The 18,198-nt window shown below is 38.4% G+C and overlaps 1 pseudogene; it reads left to right on the top strand.

Annotated features, from left to right (window-relative positions):
* The first annotated feature begins 22 nt into the window (after positions 1-22).
* Positions 23-18,198, top strand: part of LOC109054505 — a 57,328-nt pseudogene continuing 39,152 nt past the window's right edge.

Here is an 18,198-nt window from a genome sequence, read left to right as displayed (position 1 = left end):
AGGAGGAGGATTATCAGATGGTTTGTCTGCTTTTGGGTCTCTATTGAATCTGATGTTCTGCTCTGCGCTCTCAGATGAGAAACGACTCCCACCAAAAGCGCAACTTTTTTTGTTGCATCGCAAGCCCAAAAATCGTCGGATAATCTTTGGGCGGCTTGAAAATCTTTTGAGGTTTTGTGCTGTTTTCGCAAAGTTTATTTCTTGTGATTGCGTTCCACTGAGGCTGGAAGTTTTCCCTGGACTGAAGTCAGGATGTCAGATATATCAGTCAATGACCATCTGGAGGGAATATTGTCAGATTTTGAGGGTAAGTGCGCGTTTCATTTATTTTAACAAGTGATTTTTTTTTTTTGAGCTGTGACTTGCAAGTATAATTATTTACAAATTAAGTGTTTAAAAACCTCAAACTTTTCTTAACACCTTTCACTATGTACAATACTTTATGTACAATAATAAAATTGCATACATATATCTCTACGTCGATAAATTTATAGTTTTTTTATCTTTTAAAAACTTTTTAAATGTCTCTTTTGGTCTATTTTGGAATGAAATTTTTTATTATGGATATCAATGAAAGTTTGATGTTTTATTGTAATGTAGCCTACTTTGTGACGATTTATAAAGTGTAAACATCCATTGTCCATACAGACCCTAAGCACATGGATGACTAGAGAGGCAAGACTGATTTGACTGGGTTGGTTAGTCTTCAGTGTTAGATCATAGGACATGTATAAGTGATCCTATTAAGTGTATAATTTATTTATGCCAATTCTCTTTTCATAAAACAATATGGCCTAATTCAAGTGTACTTTTGGTATTACTGCGAAAGGGGTTGCACCTGTGAAACTTAATTGTGCTATTCCAAACATGCCTTTCTATCTATCTATCTATCTATCTATCTATCTATCTGGCTTTCTGGCTATCTAGCTATCTGTTCTGAAGAACTTCCAAAAGTTGTAAAAAGCTAATGAAAGTTGTGCGGTTGGATGGTGTCCGAACATTCCACTGATGTGCTGCTGTAATTATCTTAGCATGCTCCCAAACCTTTGTTTCTTTACACTGCAGAGCGTCAAAAACATCTTCACAACCCTCACCACAGCCGTGTCCACTATTGAATCTGACACACATTTCTGAGGAAGAAAGGCACCCTTTCCAATAGATCCGTCATGGACGGACACAGCGGGGACTGGAGAACAATAGTTTCTCTCAGTGTTTAGACAGGTGCTGATGTGAAGAGGAAAAACAAATTAGTTCAAGCACTCAGAATAAAGCACCATCTATTATTATATTTGCGTGCTGCATGGAAACAGTTGTTGGCTAAATACTGTATGAGGAAGCGCTTTTGCTGCCTTTATAATGTTGTGGAGCAGTTTGTCTGGTAGATGCTTCAGCAAAAACTCATTAAGAAGACTGGGAATTACACATGATGACAGGGAAGATTGAGGTGTCTTTTGCTAAGCAGTAAACATGTTCACTGGATGTGTTCTTTCTAGAGCTGAAATAGTACAGTGCTCAACATTTTGCCAATGCGTTAAAACAAAATCACCTGAGATGCATTGATTTCTGTCAGTTACACTTAACTTTTATTAAGCTCTTAAAAAGTACTATGACTTTAGACAGAAGATGGGATCATCACCGTACATGTCATTTTGAGTGTACGTGTTGAAAGACGTAGTATTCTTACAGTTTTCTCAGATTTATACCCAGGCCATGTGATTCCTAGTAGAAGTCATTTCTGAACAAGAGATCAGTGTGCCTCCATGTGCTTGAGTGAAGATAGACAGAACCGCTGTTCATTCTCAGGAAAACATCTCTTGGAATGTTGTAGGACGTATAGTGAGATCCTTGGTTCTTTTATGTGGCTGTTTGTGGTTGAGTGACTGTGAAAAGCAGTCATCCATGTCTTATCAGTAGAAGTTTAATTGTTGGCATGAACTTTGGGGATGTGAGGCTGTTCAGCGGGTGATGACGGATACATTTCCTGTAAATGTGAATGTGTGGAAATGAGGGAAAAGCTAAATATGTCCAGAAGAACTGGCCTTAACCTTCCTGTTGTGTAATTCGAGACTGACTGCATGCTGTATCTTGAGGGTACATTTTTGATCAAGCACATCCAGGATCATGTGATGATGTTGTGTTGATTCGTGGTGTTGATTCACTAAAGTCTAGCCTACATAAAAACAAAGGAAGGTGGTTTTCATTGCTTTTTCAGCCACAGTGCATTCCTTACATCATTATGGGAGTCATAGAATAAAGATTGAGGAGATATAGGGCCCCTGGTAAAGCCTTGTGGGATAAGGGAGGCTAAGCTTGAAGGCCTGTATGAAATATCTATGTACTGACTGAGTCTGTGTATATGAGCAACCCTACTGAGGAAAAAAAAAATAAAAAATTGCACTGCCAAGTTAAGTTATGAATTTTTGTGTACATCACTCAACATGACACACAAATTGACCTTGAACTCCAGAAACTTTAGAGCTTGAACTCTAGAAATGTGCCATTTAGGGAATAGTTGTCCAAATAACTGCTGCTAAAACTTACACTTTATAGTAAAAACTAACTGCAGCTAGCCCCTGTATGCATAAACAGAATTCATAGTTTTTATTTCTCATTTTAGTTAAGTTTAGTTTTGTTAATTTAATTATTTAATTTGTATTTATTTTATCTTTCATATAAATAATTCATAGTATTTATTTATCTTAGTTATTTTATTAATTGTTTAAATATTTATTTATTTTTTATTGTTTTTTTTTGTTTTTTTAAAGAAAGCTTGTAGATAGTGTCACAGAGCTTTTTGATGTCACATTTTGTTATGTCAATCACAGGTATTTAATTTATGACTTAGCTAGATTGGGGCAATTACAGTAACTTGCCTCCTTTTTTTTCTTTTTTTCCTTTCTAATTTGCTGTTACAATTAGAAAGACATAGGAATCCTGGAGAACACAAAGTGGCTCAGGCATGTTTCTATGTAATTGCCTGACAGTTGATACCCCATATTGAGTATATGTGGACTGAAGCCCATCAAATGTCATTATCAGCCATGAGTTCCTTTTTTCACCCTTGTTTTAATCATTATTCCTATTTGGAACATTAGATGCCAAATCTGAAATGGTAATGAAAGCACACTGGTGTTGAATAGCACATGCAGTTATATTGGATCAGGATGATAGAGGAGCTAAATTCAACTCGAAAGGCTAAAAAGGTGTAGTAGAGAGTATCTGTAACTATGTGAAAGCTTTTCATGGCCCTCAGGGGGTATGAATACAGTGCCTTATTCGCATCGCTGCAATGCTGAAAATGGCAGCTTGGAATTCAGCTTCCAGATGTGCCTTAGCAGAGGTGGTCCGAGCAACGTCTGAGCTATGTGCTTAGGGTGGTGTTTCAAGGGGTCGTCTGGGAATACCTGTGAGGAATGTGATGGTGGGGGATGGAAAACCGCAGCAGGCCCAAACTTGCCCCCCCCCCCCCACCCCAATAGCCTCCATCCGCCTGGCCAACAATTTATTCTCCCTGTAGGTGCATCTCTAAAACTTTCCCTCTCAGAACTATCAGGTTAGGAAAGGAGCTACATTTACGCTAGAAATGCTGCTGTTTATTATCATATGATCTTTATGTGTTTAATGGAAATGTAATGTATAGATAATATGCATGCATCAGTGACTGTATGGTGTCCCCTTGACCTCCCCAACCTGTCTCTTTTTCACGACCTCCTCTGCAAACATCCCCAGGCCCTTTCTCTGTTTGCCTTGCAGCCTCTCATCATAAACCTTAGGTCCAAAGTAACATGGCAGCTAGTGTCATAAAACCATGAACTGCATGATCCTGAATCTATGTAAACGCATAGTACGCATGAGGAATCATCTCTTTTATTCCTTTTCATGTGGCTTCTTTTAGAAGGGGTCACAGATATACTGACTGTGCAAGGTATTTTGGTTATTTGTGGCAGACAACATTTAAAGGAAACGTTCACAAGCTGCATTGAACCTGGTTAACAGGAAATTACTAAAGGACCCAAAATGTCATGAATGAAGGAATGTCATCAAATTCTTCCACGGGAAGCATATAATCATCACAGGACGCAATGACATCTATCCCATTTCCCAAAGAGCCATAACTCGCAGCAAACAAGACTCAGTCGAGAGGAAAGAGAGTAGGGCAAAGAAGGAGCTTCTCAGGTTTCTCTCTTTTATCAGATTGTGCAGGCATTGTGATGCTCCATGTGTTAACAGAGAGGATTAAACTGCAGCAAAGCTTTGAGAAAGAATATTGAACAGCACAGAGATGGTGCGCTCGGCTGCCAGCGTAATTATTTCCTGAGCGTTTGACAGGGTGCCAGTAATTACCTGAGACCGGCCCCTTTTTATCTCAGTCAAAGGGGAGTACAAGTTTACACTTGCATGTGCTGCACAGTAAAAAAGCTGTTAGACTGTGCCACTTGGTTTGCTGGCCCTCCCTTGCTTTTCGCTTTTCCGAAACTGTAGTCAGCTAAAGTGGTGCGTACTTCTTTGCCAAAGTGCACTTCTCCATCACTTTTAGTGCCATTGTGAGAGTACACACGGCAACTTTAAACTTTCCTCCACTGAATCAAATGGCACCCTAACGGTGTCCTTCTCATATTAAATGTCTTCTGGGGTGCTGAAGAGAATGACATTGCTTGTAGCAGTGATGCATAGACGGCCTTACCAAGGGACTTGCTGTTGGAATTCGATTAGTCCTAAACTTTCACAGCTGTGTGGATGGTGACGGGCGAGCTGAAACAAAGGGTCTGTGGTCTCCTCACTGTAAAAGAGGGGGCTGTTCCTGCGTGAAATGTTATTTCATTTAGTGCCTGTAGCATTCGTGACTCTTAATTGGTAGCATACCCTACAGGAAGACAGGCAGCCCTGGCTTCAGCCCTTCCCCGCTGCCGGGTGAAGATAAAATCAGGGCTGCTGGGTGAGATGCTATGATAACTTCACACTGATATCTGCTTGTTTACACAAGGCAGCACCTGAAGAGGGTTGAAAATCTCAGGTTATGCCTGACGTTCTGTCATGGTGCCTGGGTTTTTGATATGCCAATGATGGCATGTGAGCCGTAATAGTACTGCAAGCACTTCATGGCATCACACCCTAAAGAGAGCCAACTGTCATCACATGGTGCAATGGTGTGTACATGAAATGCTCAAGCTGCCACTTCTAATTGGGTCTGCCACAGAGCAGTTAGAACATTTGTACTGTTCACCACTGGAATTTTCAGTCACGGTGAAGGACTGTTGTAATACAAGCCTTCAGCCCCTGACACTGTGTCTTTGAATTGGTCCTTTGTGCTGGAGGAAAAGCCACTGCCTCTCACAAAGGGAAAAGGTTGCAAAGCACTGTTTGCCTTTGCCTTTGTGTTGCTGCTCTGGAGAATGAGGGGATTATACAGTGTCACCACAATTTACATGCTCCAGGTGTAGACTAACCGTTCAACCCCACAAGAGACTGTTTCCACTGTCTTATAGTACTTTTCCTTAGCACATGTTTTTAATTGACAGCAAATATCATTATGCTTTTAAAGTTGATGTGGGGGTGACATGAACAATTTTTACTTCACAGTCTATGTGGATTTTGATGCAGCTGATATTTTAAAGTCAGTTTTTATGAATATTTTCATATTCATAATTCATAATCAGTATGCTGTCTTGTTTTCTGGTAAAAAAAAAAATCTAATCTAATTTAAAGAAAAACATTTATACAAGGAGCAAAAATAATGTTAATGTGTTTTCAAAGTATATAATGCTTTTGTTTATTTGTTAATTTATCTAGTCTCAGTATATTTATAATTATCTCAATACAGCTAAATTATTGAGACTTTTCTTATGAAAGATCATAAATCTTTTATTTGTGCTGTGTGCAAATATTTTCATCTACCTTAGTCCCAATCTCTTAAAGACTTACGAAACATAACCTGGGTGCTAGAATAAAGCATATCTCTTCACAGTTGTTATATCACCCTCAAAGCAAGATTGCGCAGACACCATTGTAATTATGGCTTGGCCTTTCAAAATCTGTCTGACAGGCATCCATTCAGAGAGAGCTCCAGGCTGCCCTCACCGTGAAGTGTATCCTTTTAAGGGTTTCGTGCCTCTTTAAATCAAAAACAGGAAATGACTGTTTTAGCTGATTTACGATTTCTATCATGAAAGAAGTCCAAAACTTTGATGTATTATCAGTATCATCACCAATTTAGAAATGTATTACCTGAAAAATTATAGCCTACTGCTTCTGGAACTGAAATTTGCCCTTTGGTTATTAGGTACAATTTAACCTACCTCTTTTTATTATATGTCTTTTATTATTCATCAAGCCTTCAAGAGATGTCTTCTGACATTGAATATTAATCAAGTTTGTGCCTTTTTTTCTTCACACAGCTCTGAAGAGGTCCTTTGATATTGATGATGTGAATGAGATCCCCACATTCCCCCCTACATCTTCTGTCACATCCCCCATCAGCCCGAGTGCAATCCTCAACCAGACAAATGATGTGAGGAGTCCAGGGAACCAAGTGTCTCCTCCTTATCGCTCCAGGATTAGTATCAGCTGCAGTCCTGCCCAGAGCCCCGTTATGAGAAATAGGATGGTTTCCAGTCTCTCCTTCAACCAAGGGACAAAGGGAAAGCCCACTATCAATGCCAACTCTGGGATCAACCGAGCTGCCTCTTTTCAAAACAAATTCAACCCTAATGGCTTCACTTCATCTTCCGGACCAGGAAGTGACAACGACAGTCTCCATAGCTCCTCTTCCAGTCTGGAGTACCAGGCCTCTTCAAAACTCTGCTCCTACACAAGCCCACGCCAGAGTCCGGTTGGTGTTGGGGAATTCAAGGCCCAACATTTAGGCAGCCCTGCCCTGAAGAAGTTCTCCTCACATGGAAACATGTTCCATTCAGAGCTGGAGGGTCCTCTGGTCTGCCCAACTGAACCCATGGGTATTAGCCATGGCTCCATGCCTTCTTTGGACCTCCAGATGGAGACTGCAGGAATGAGACGAGTGATTTTGCCTGGATCACGATTCACCAATACAGGTCTGCAGTGGAGCACAAGTCCCTATAACATCCAGAACAGCAGTACCTTTGCAAGGGACTCCTCTATCAACAACCAGTCACCTAGACCTAAAGATCCGGTGCGCCTCAACAAGTTCCCTCTTGACCTTGACAACTTGGTTTTCAAGTCTCAGACGGAATCTCCGGGAGCACCTAAACCACCTCCAAGATTCCACACACTATCCAACAGTCCCACTGTCTCAGAAAGTCCCTCTGCATCCATCAACAGCCGGGACAGCACTGACCTACCCATGGCCCACAACAACAACAACATTGAAAAAAAAGAGCCCATCACTCCTCCTGGAGCTATCCCAGTACCCAACATAATTGAATCTCCTGGGCCTCTGTCTTCAGCCCAGACTCCGCAGTTCAATGTGGTCTCTAAACCCCAAGTGGTCCAAGTGGCCCCTGCCTCACCTTCCCTGTCAAGACAGATGGAGATCAGCAATGATATCGATCAGGACGATATACATGCCAAAGAGAGCGTGGGTTCCATATTACAGCGGATCGCCTCTTTCTCCAAAGTGGAGACTAAGGTGCCAGTGTCTGAGCCAAGTCTGGTCATCCCCCTGAGTAATGGAATCAAAAAAGTTTCACCAGCAATACAACGTAAGGAACTCAAGAGATCAGAAGGTAAGACATAGTGTCCTTAATTATTCAGTTTAAGAGTCTTAATAGCTAATAACTTGGGTTATTAAAGTTAACCATAAGAACTGGGTCAATGCCACTGGTGGTTCCGATTCATGTTGAAAAAAGTTTTTTTTTTTTTTTTTATTGAGTGTACACTTAAAATGGGAGGTATGCCCTTTGCAATGAAGACAATTAGTTAAGTAAACAGAACTGTGTGGGCCTAAGGGCAGCACTTTATTTGAAGTGCTGCTGTCATCACAGCTCTCTTTCTGCATCTTACTGGCGTACTGTAGAAAAAAGGTGATAGGAGAGAAGAAAAAACACACAAAAAAGAGGAATTCCTGGCATATCATCAAATAGCTGAGTGCAAACAGTGATAACAGTTCAGGGGAGACTGTCATCACTGCCTTCCCCATAAAGTGATCCCTGGCAGACATAGCTCTCGAACGCTGCCAGAGGCTACAGAATCAGCCCCATATACAGTTAAATTTCTCAGGTGTGTCAATCTCTGCTACCATGATCTCACCCAATCCAGAGATGTCTACCTTACTTACCGTTGGGATTAGTGTTGTCAAGGAATTGGAGTCTTGGCACCATAATTATGTTCTTATGTATGGCTTTACACAGCAATTGACAATAATGAATTCAGAACTGAAGCTTAGTGATATCAAAGGCATCAGGGTGGAGAGTTCATAGACAGCACCATGGTCATTATGTATTGTCATGCTCTGGTGTCAAATATCTTTTGAGTCAGGACATTAGTCTTTAAGTACATTTACTTTTACATTTATTCATTTAGAAAATCCAAAGCGACTTCATCATAGGGGTGACACTTAGCTCCACCCTCCTTGATTACTGTTGCTAACTAAAACACTATCACTAGAGCCAATTTACCATGTTTTTGGGATACATTTGGATGCTTGGATACCTTGTTTTTGGATACACTGGAAATCAGCAAACACACAGCTCTTCCATATACTTGCATTAGAAAAGAACAAAACTTGACTGAATTGGAAAAAGCATACTACCAAAATAATCTTATTATCTGTATATATATATATTTACATGGCAGAAATAGTAAGAGTAGTATGCATTCCAAATTCAGCATTTGCCTTTTTGAAAAACATGTATTTGAGACAACAGAAAGAGATAGAGACAGAGAGACAGAGCAAACAGTCCTAAATCTTGAATCAATCATAGTAATGATGAGGATGGAGTTAGGCTTCTATAAATGTTGGTTGCTAACATTAAAGACATAATTATGGTGTGCTACACCTCTGTGGAACTATGGCAAAGCATTAAAATGGTGATGAGTGCATGTTGGATCCATATAAATGGCAGTATGTTTGATATTACACTGGTGTACCACTAACCGTAATGACATTTTGACATATTTTAGACGAAAATACACGTTGGGAAAACTGTGGGTTTGATTTTGTCTGACCAGAAATAAGCTGGGGAATTTTCAGCTCCACATGTTGTATATTTGCCTCTTTTTGTTGTGATTTTTCCCTCCATCTTCACTTCCTGGGGTCATGTTGCAGAGGGGAGAGGGGTGCATTTCCTGACCTGAGAAAACAGAGAGCATTGAACTGGAGGGAATCAGTGGGCGCCTGCAACTATGTTTGGACACGAAGATCCTTCTTGTGTAGCTTTCTAGCAGCGTTGGTTGTGCGTTTCACGAGTAAGTTAACATCAGGGTGGGGATCTTGACATCTGTGCTGATCCCAGGCAGCCAGGCCCCCATGCTGAAACATCTCTGAAACATAAACATGACTTCATTTACACAATGATTTATAATTTCCAGTGTTAGGAAGTGTGGCAAAATAGGTGCTGCCCCAGGCTTGTACCTCAGGCTGAGCTGTGCTGTTTGTCAGATGGTTGAGCTGTAAAGGCTGCGCTGATGGGTTCGGATGGAACCGACTTCCCAATAGTTGCATCAGTGGAAGTCTGGGATGTGGGTGCTGTTTATGTCATGCTATCTGCTTCAGGCAGTGTTTTCAGTGGTTCTGTGGTGTCTTGTTTTCTTTTCATTTTTTTCCCTCAAAATATCTGGGCGCAGTGCACATACGGATGTAGCCCTTTCACAAAGCCAATGGGAAATGCCCGCCCATGTTTTCAACTTGTTCCATGTCAATTATGACTTATTTTTTTTTATATTGGATTATATTTAGGCCTTACGTCATCCACCCATCATTGAGCTATATGTAGGCCCTTTGCACAGTTTCCTGTGATAACAAGAGAAAAGATCATTCACTGTTGAGGCCAAACTCACAACACGCTCCCAACTGTGTTTATAGCTGTCCTGGGACAACAGGGCTTCCCAGTTCATTTATGCTGACAGAAAACACTAATGTTAACGATATAACCATAGGGTTATCGTGATGTACATTTTTGAGATTTTTTTTTCTTGCATACTATAAGAGTATGTATTACATTTGATAAAGAACTTGCTTCCTAACCATAGTGAAAATATGCTTTATAAGTATGCATGTGTAGTATGTAGGCTTTCCACAGTATATAGTGATGGGTATGAGAGACGATTTGGAATTTTGTATTGGTAAATAAAACTTACTTAACAGTTCCTTATTATAAAAGAGTGACATCTTTATGGTGTGTTGGTTGAGTTTTGGTAAAGAACACACAAGTATTTTTTTTTTCTATTTTCAATTTGAATTTCATAAATTAAATTCAATGCTTTAAATCAGATAATCTTATGTTATTGTGTAGGCAGTTGTGCAATGAAAATGATCCCAGTAACAGCAAACAGCAGTTTAGTCTATTTGAATGTTATGCCATACCAGTGTGAAAATTCTGAAAGTCTAATATGAAAGCAATCCTACTACATACTACAGCATAGGTCTTCAACCCTGCTCCTAGGGACCCACTTCCCTTCAAAGTTTATTTACAACCTGGAGTCCCCAGGAGCAGGGCTGAAGACCTGTGTACTACAGTATTATGTAGGGATGTAACAATTCAGTCAATGATTCAATTCATGATTTTTGATTTCACGATTCAATCTGATTTACAATTTTGTTTTTTTTGTTTATTAATAAAATGAGATTTAAGACAAATTATAAATTAAATGTGTCCTTTTATTATTGCTTGGACAAAATGCTGCACGTTTCTTTGTGAAATTTAAATATAAGACTGTAATAATATACTAATATACTTGCATATTATTGATTTTTTGTTGGTTTTAATTGCTTCTATTGTCCTCATTTGTAAGTTGCTTTGGATAAAAGCATCCAAAATATAAATGACAAAATATAAATATAATGGAAATGTAAATAAAATAAAAAAAACGAAATATAAATTTTAAAACAAGCCCCAAATCAAATAAATAAGTGACACAAATAAAATAGATCTCTTCATATAAACAAAATAAGGCTCTGTCTGTGCTCTTTCCTTTTAAAATTAGAGGCAACCACAGCATTTTAATCATGATCCAAACAAAGATGCTACATACATGCAACATGAGCAGTTTTTAATCTAAATTAGATTGTATACTTTTGAAATTTGAAGACAAAAACAGAATGGTCTGACTTCAGATTTGTGACACTATACATAAAAATATCTGCATGAAACAGCGGAAGAGCTGAATGAGATGCAGATTCACTCTCTGCGAGAAGGTGGCGCTTAAAGCGTTTCCTTTATTTTTGATATGGTGGAGGTTGAGGCGTTTTGTTTTGTATGCCTGCACATGACATGCAAAAAAATAAAAATAAATTGTGATTTACTAATTCGTTCCCTCAATGTACTAAAACGTGCACACAATTACTATTGCATTCCCTTGATTTGTTAATTCGTTCCCTTGATTTGCTAAATCGTGTGCACGATTTTCTATTCTGTTCTCTCGATTTATAAATCGTGTGCACGATTTAGCAAACCGAGGGAACGCAATAGTAGTCGTGTGCACGTTTTAGTACATTGAGGGAACAAATTAGTAAATTGTGCGCATGATTTAGCCTACTATTTTTTTCCTGCATGTCATGTGCAGGGCTCCATAAGATGAAAAGAAAAAAATACCATCTAAACTTTTCTAAAAACAGTAAGTTCCCCTCAGACATGCATTCATATAAACTCCGACCCCTAACTGAATCACTATTTGTTTAGCATCTCAACCAATTTGAATCGTCACATATTTGAATAAATTTTCAACCGGCTCGCGGTTAATCGTGCATCCCTAGTATTACGGCATAGAAAAGGGTCCATCAGATGCGCACTTCAGAGGAGCTAAGTAGGCCTAGTGGTATATAGTGTGCCATTACAAATAAATATATTTAAATCTTGTTTTTAGCTGTAAAATTCAGATGCTCTAGAATAATTTCTTAATAATTGCTTGTGTGTAATTTTTGCATCACAAGCATCACCAAACATAATTTCCAAAATAATGGTTTTACAAACATTCCTCTCATCTTCCATTGGCCAAGCAAACAGATAGACCCACCCCAAACTCGCATCATTGGTTGAGCCAGTGAGTATGTTTACATGTACAACAATATTCATATAATAACATGATTAAGACAATACTCTGATTAAGAATCTACCATGTAAACAGAGATTTTTGTTTACCTTAATCTGGCTAAAGTCATACTTGAAGTAAACACAAATCGAATTAAGAGGAGTATTCCTATTTTAGTTGCATTATTGAAGTGCAATACAGACATGTACACGCCTTAAACTATTACCGTCGTGTAGGCCTTTTCGCTGCATTTTGCGACAGGACACACACACAGCAGTAGTAGTCAACCGTTTGATGGCAAACGAAAGAGCATGGCTTCAAGCAAGAAGGCACATTTTTATCGGTCATCGTCTGTTTGCACATATAGCATGACATATTATTAACTACACTTGAAACTTTCGTAACATTAAAAATGAAACGCCCAAAACTGTGTAGTACCGAAGACGAACTGTCTGTATATTGATATGTGAAATTCTAGAGGGAACGCTGGATGGCGTCACGTGGGAACATAATGATGTGTGCCATTAATCGATCGATGTACTATAATATGTAAAATGGGAACATGAAAGGAATATTCTAAAAGCAACTCCATAACACCATAATCATAATATTGTATTTTTCAGAATAAGGTAAATAATTAGATTACTGATGTCCATGTAAACATACTCACTCACTGTTACTATGCTGGTATGGTTGGAATTCTCAAACAAACAGAGCAATGTTTTGACAGCACAGCACCAAAAAGAATCGAAAAATGAATAGATAGATAGATAGATGGATGGATGGATGGATAGTTGGTTTAAATGAACATTCCTACCATCTTCTGTTGGCTAACCAAAAAGATAGCCCTGCATCGATACTCACATTGTTCGATCTTGATGAGGCAGACTGGCTCATGTTGTTTCTCACATTTATTGAAGTCTAACACTGATATAGAAATTATATAGTAGAACTTGTAAAATCCGGCATTGTGTTACAGCTGGCTTTAAAAATGAAATATGTTCTGCTAATGCATGTTAGCTGCTTAAATTATTTTTTTGGTATCACTCCCCACTGCTCCAAGATGTTTTGCTAGTAAAAAAAACATGAAAACAAAACCAGCCAAAGGATCTTTTTCTGCTCTCTTCCTCTAAGAGAGAGAGGGATTGAAATCATCTTTGAAGCTGCTCATAAATACAGCAAGACCTCCAGAACAGACGACGGTTTCTCTTCTGAAACCGCCTCAGTTACTTATGTGGTAAAATAAAGCATGTCTGGAGTCTGCTGATGAGCTGCGTTTCTTTTCATCACGATGACCTTAGAAGTTCCTCACATATCCGGAGTGTAAAATTCCATTAACTTGGCTATTTTTTCATATCAGTCAAAGTACTGCTTTCTGCATTTTTACAGTGTTGAAATTCACTCAAATAGAAAAAGATTTTTTTCCCCATATAAGTCTTTCTCTCCTTGCTTCCCCCATCTCATAGGTCTTGGCTTCATGTCTCCACTTGTCTGATGAAGGCTGAAAGCTTCTTTCTCCCTTTTACAGCACAATTTATTCTGGATCTAATGACAATGATTTAGGGAATAAATTCTTTGCAAGCGTATGTTTAGGGAGAGATCAAGAAAGTGCTCTGCTTTGTAGAATAAGTTTATCGCCTTTCTTTGAGTTAAACAGTTTAGTTACTTAATCAGTTTCTATGTTTCTAATTATACATGAAGTTCAGAGAGCAAAAGTTTTGTATGGTCAGGTGAGTATAAGACCTTTTGAATCCAGGAAATTAGTGTTTTTCTTTTCTTTCTTCCTTTTTTTTTAGCTGTTTACAGTCCATGTTTGGTGCCATTTCCATTCGTATCACAGCTTCTTTTGTATTGAGAAGGAAATGTGTTTCCTTAGCAGATAAGACAACATTAACAAGCAACAGTATTCTTATCTTAGGCCCATAAAGGTGGGTCAGTAATGGGATCGACTTGCCTGTTTACCAGGACATTTATCCACGTGTGAACCTGGTGCTCTCCTCTGAGAAAGATTCGCATATGTCTTCTCCCCATTTAGCATAATTTAGCTTGCTGATGTCGATGATTTATTACCTATGCACACTGTCTGAGGCATTGGAGAAGATGAGCAGTGTTTAAGGGATTGAGTGGCATTGTGTGTGTGTTGCCACTCCACAACAACCCAGTATTAAGTCTAGTGGAGCTTTTACAAATTACCATAGCAACCTTCAGGTGCTCTGTAATGTGTATGTGTAAAGGTATTGCCTGTGAGTAGAGTTAAACATGATGGCACTCATTTCCATGAGAGGAAAATATGCCCCTCTGGGTCACATTTGTCCTCATCTAATCCTCCGAGCATGCAAACTCAAAGGACAAGCTTTTAAATCTAGTGTTTGGCCTCACATTCATCAGCAAATTTAAAAAAAAAAGATGAAGGAAAATCCACATTTTAAGGAGAAATTGCTTCAGATATCAGGTCTTCCTGTTTAAGGCATGAAGATTAAACCTAGGCGTGATCGACATTCTTTACAGAATAAGCCAGGAGTACCTGCTGCCAGAGAATTCCCCACAAAGCTCCACAGAATTCACATGCACATCATTCACAAGGTTCTACACACCATCTGTCCCTTATAGGGGTGTTTATGAAATATATGAGCTAATTTCATAATGCTTTGAGCTACTAATGAATTGTGTAATATAATTTATTGGGCAGACCGATATTCCAGTCCTTGCAGATATTGATAAGCTGTTTTCATGTTAGTCAACATTAAAATTCTGTACAATTTTGTAAGAAGGTAAAACTAAAAGATTAAAAACTAAAATCAATCATTTAAATGCTACAATTGAATTTATAGTATTATAATATGTAGCTGGGATTTGCTAAAGATTACATTTAATTAGTAATGGTTTTAAAGATTAACTTTAAGTGAACATCGTCAGATGATGATAAAGGTAATGTAAATGTACAGGGGTTTTCAGTGCAGTAAAATGTGACAAACAATAGTTTTTGTGTTTACTTTAGCAAGGTTATATATGTATAACCTTGTATAATGTATATACATACACACAACCTTTTTTTTTATTTTTTATTTTAAATTTTTTTAAGAAATCAGGAATCCTGTATGGGTTCAGTTGGATATTCAGATGACAAAAATAAATTACAGGATGGTGAACCACAGGATTGCCCTTCATTTTTGTTTTAGAAGAGGCTTGATAGACGTGAATGAGTTCAGATAAGCTGCTTGGGGGGCTTTGTAACTGATCAGAGAAATGAGGATGTTTGGGAAAAATAGATAATTGGATGAAATTAATAAATTCTTAGTGGAAAAATATTTCCAGCCTGAGGGAAGTATGCATACATCTTGAGTTCAGATGTTCATTTCTGTTGACAGTCTGTGTGGGGAGCTAGCCTTATTGAGTTAAACACAATACGCTGATAACAACACAGAACAGGTTTTATAAACCTGATTATTGTGAATGCATAGGTTCTCTGCAAGGGTTTTTTACACTTTAGACAGGGAAATCTTTGTTAAATCTGGCCCGCTTCCTAAACAAATAATGCCACAAGCGCTTAAGAGTAAAATTAGTCATACTGACATTGTTGTTCAGCTTTATAGGATTGCGGTTTCAGTATTCATGAATAATTTGAATGAAGTCTCAGTGGAGCAGAAACTAACATGTTTCACGTAGTTTATGTGAATAATCCAGCTTTTGTACTAAAGTTTGCCTTTTTAATAACAAGTAAACTTTCTTTTTGACAGTTTGAGCCAACATTAAAGCAGCTGGTAACTTGATATCTTTTTGCATATGATATGGTATATGTTGTCCATTAATAACGAGTGGTATATGTCTCGAACAGCCAATCTGCTAATGGGCTGTGCACACAGCTTATTCCAAACATGTGACAGGGAGTGAGCACATCATTCAGGTCCTTGGACAGAATTGCTGATTTAGAAAGTGCCAGCAGTAATGCATGGCAGCTGGTTTGGGGCGTTTTCGATCTATCTGTATTTTTCCTCTGGCGAACAGGCACGGTGCTGGAGTGTGAGGAGCGGGTCTCAGCTTGGAGTTTATGATTTAACACTAGGGAAAAACCTGTTTCTGCTGAGAATTTACTTCTGAGACTTCATAGGTCTTTCTACAGACAGAGATATAATTAGTCAAGCAATATCAACAATCTGACAGCCCGTGTCCAATATATTTTCCAGGGATATGTTCATAAATTGTAATTGTATTAAAAGTATGTCATTTATGAGAGCACAACTTAATAGTGTTTCATAAGACTGTCTAGTTAAACCAGACTTGGAGGAATATTTACCCAAAATAGATAATTCTATCTGTGATTCTGATACGGTCAGTGTTTAAAAACTCACTGGAGAGATACTGATGTATATTTCAGACAGTTTCTCGATTGCAGTACCCTTTATCTTTGATTCATTTATTAAAGGTCTACTTGAAAGTAACTTGAAAATACTTAAAGTATTTTAAAACAATAAACATTTTAAAAACAATAAACATGATTTTTAAGTATTGCATTTTCTTGTATGGCTTTTATGACACTGTAAAATGCAAAAGAAGATATTTTTTCAAAATTGTTTGGTTAGCAACATTCTTCTAAATATTTGCATTAGTCACTCATTACAGGTTTAGAACAACATGAGGGTGAATAAATTATGACAAAATTTTTATTTTGGGGTCAAATATCCCTTTAATGAAAATGCCCCTTTTTTTGTTCAAATAATCATTTCACATATTTAAAGTTTGCAACATTTACATCTGTCACATATGTAATTGCATGTAAAATAGAAACTGACACAATCTTTAAAATGATTTCTTTTGTATTCCATGGAAGAAGGAATGTCACAGGTTTCAAACAACATGAGCGTGAGTGGCTGAACTGTCCCTTTAAGCCACACCGACTTTATATGTAAATAAATGTAATATTGTACATTTAAGGCCCAGTTATGGGCCAGTCATAGCATGTTATTCAGCAAAATCTTAACAGTGGATGCTTTTGACAAACTTGAGCCTAAACATTATTATATTACGTTAATTAAAAATTCTCAACATATTTATGTTTTATCGTGGAATCAGTCTGTCAACAGAAGAGCAACTTAATCCCCTTATTTGTTAGACCAAGATATTGCTCCATTCCAAACATTTCTTTGTTGATTATCCAAATCTGAACATCAGAGCCGTTGCTCCGCGGGGTAACTGATACAGTACCTCCAGAGGTTCGATAGGGGGCCGTTTGCATCAGTCTTACTGGCACGAGCGGAAATAGAGGTTTAGTGCTTTACTGACGGTCATGTTGGGTGTCAAGGATATAATCACTGACCAGGGACTGTAATCAGTGTCTTTACTGTTACGGTAACAGCTCCGCCACGCCACAACATGTCGCACCTTCATTCTACAGACATGACTCACCGGTCCTCGCTCGTGCCTTGTGTAATCTACTGTTTGTTATGCTTGGTGAAGCCTTCTATATTTAATCTGTGAAATATGTGCTTTTTGAGGGACTGATCTCACATAGCAAAGACTTTGTTATGCAGGGAGTCCACTGTTTTGACAGCTTCTCTGCCCACATTTGGCTGACTCTGATCTGAAAAGGCCATTTGCATGTGCTATTGATTGATCTTTCTCTTGGGCCTGAGTTTCCATTTCTCTTACAGAGCTGATGGGTCAAACAACAGACCTGCAGGTACTCTGGTTTCAAGAGAGAGAAAAATCCCACTCTTCATTCATGTTGAGTCCCAATCCCCCCTTTTATACTAAAGGACCTCAGATTGGTGCATTCAGCAGGGGGGCTTTTGGGTGATTGGCAGGCTGGTGTTTTTTCATCATTTCCATACAATTTGTGAAGAAGGTTATCTTGACAATTTGTGAAAAGAAAGTCAGGTTATGAGTTGATAGATGAAGCTGAGACCCAATTATTTCTGTTAGTGTAAAAGTCTAAACAAATGGCAGTCACAGACCGAGGGTTAGAGCCTGAGAGCAGACTGTTTATTCCCCTGATCTAAAATGAAAGGCTTTTTTTTTTTTTTTTTAGCTGTTATCTTT

This window comes from Cyprinus carpio, chromosome A3 (genome assembly GCF_018340385.1).
Source record: "Cyprinus carpio isolate SPL01 chromosome A3, ASM1834038v1, whole genome shotgun sequence".
Lineage (NCBI taxonomy): Eukaryota > Metazoa > Chordata > Actinopteri > Cypriniformes > Cyprinidae > Cyprinus > Cyprinus carpio.
This window is presented reverse-complemented; position numbering and strand designations above follow the sequence as displayed.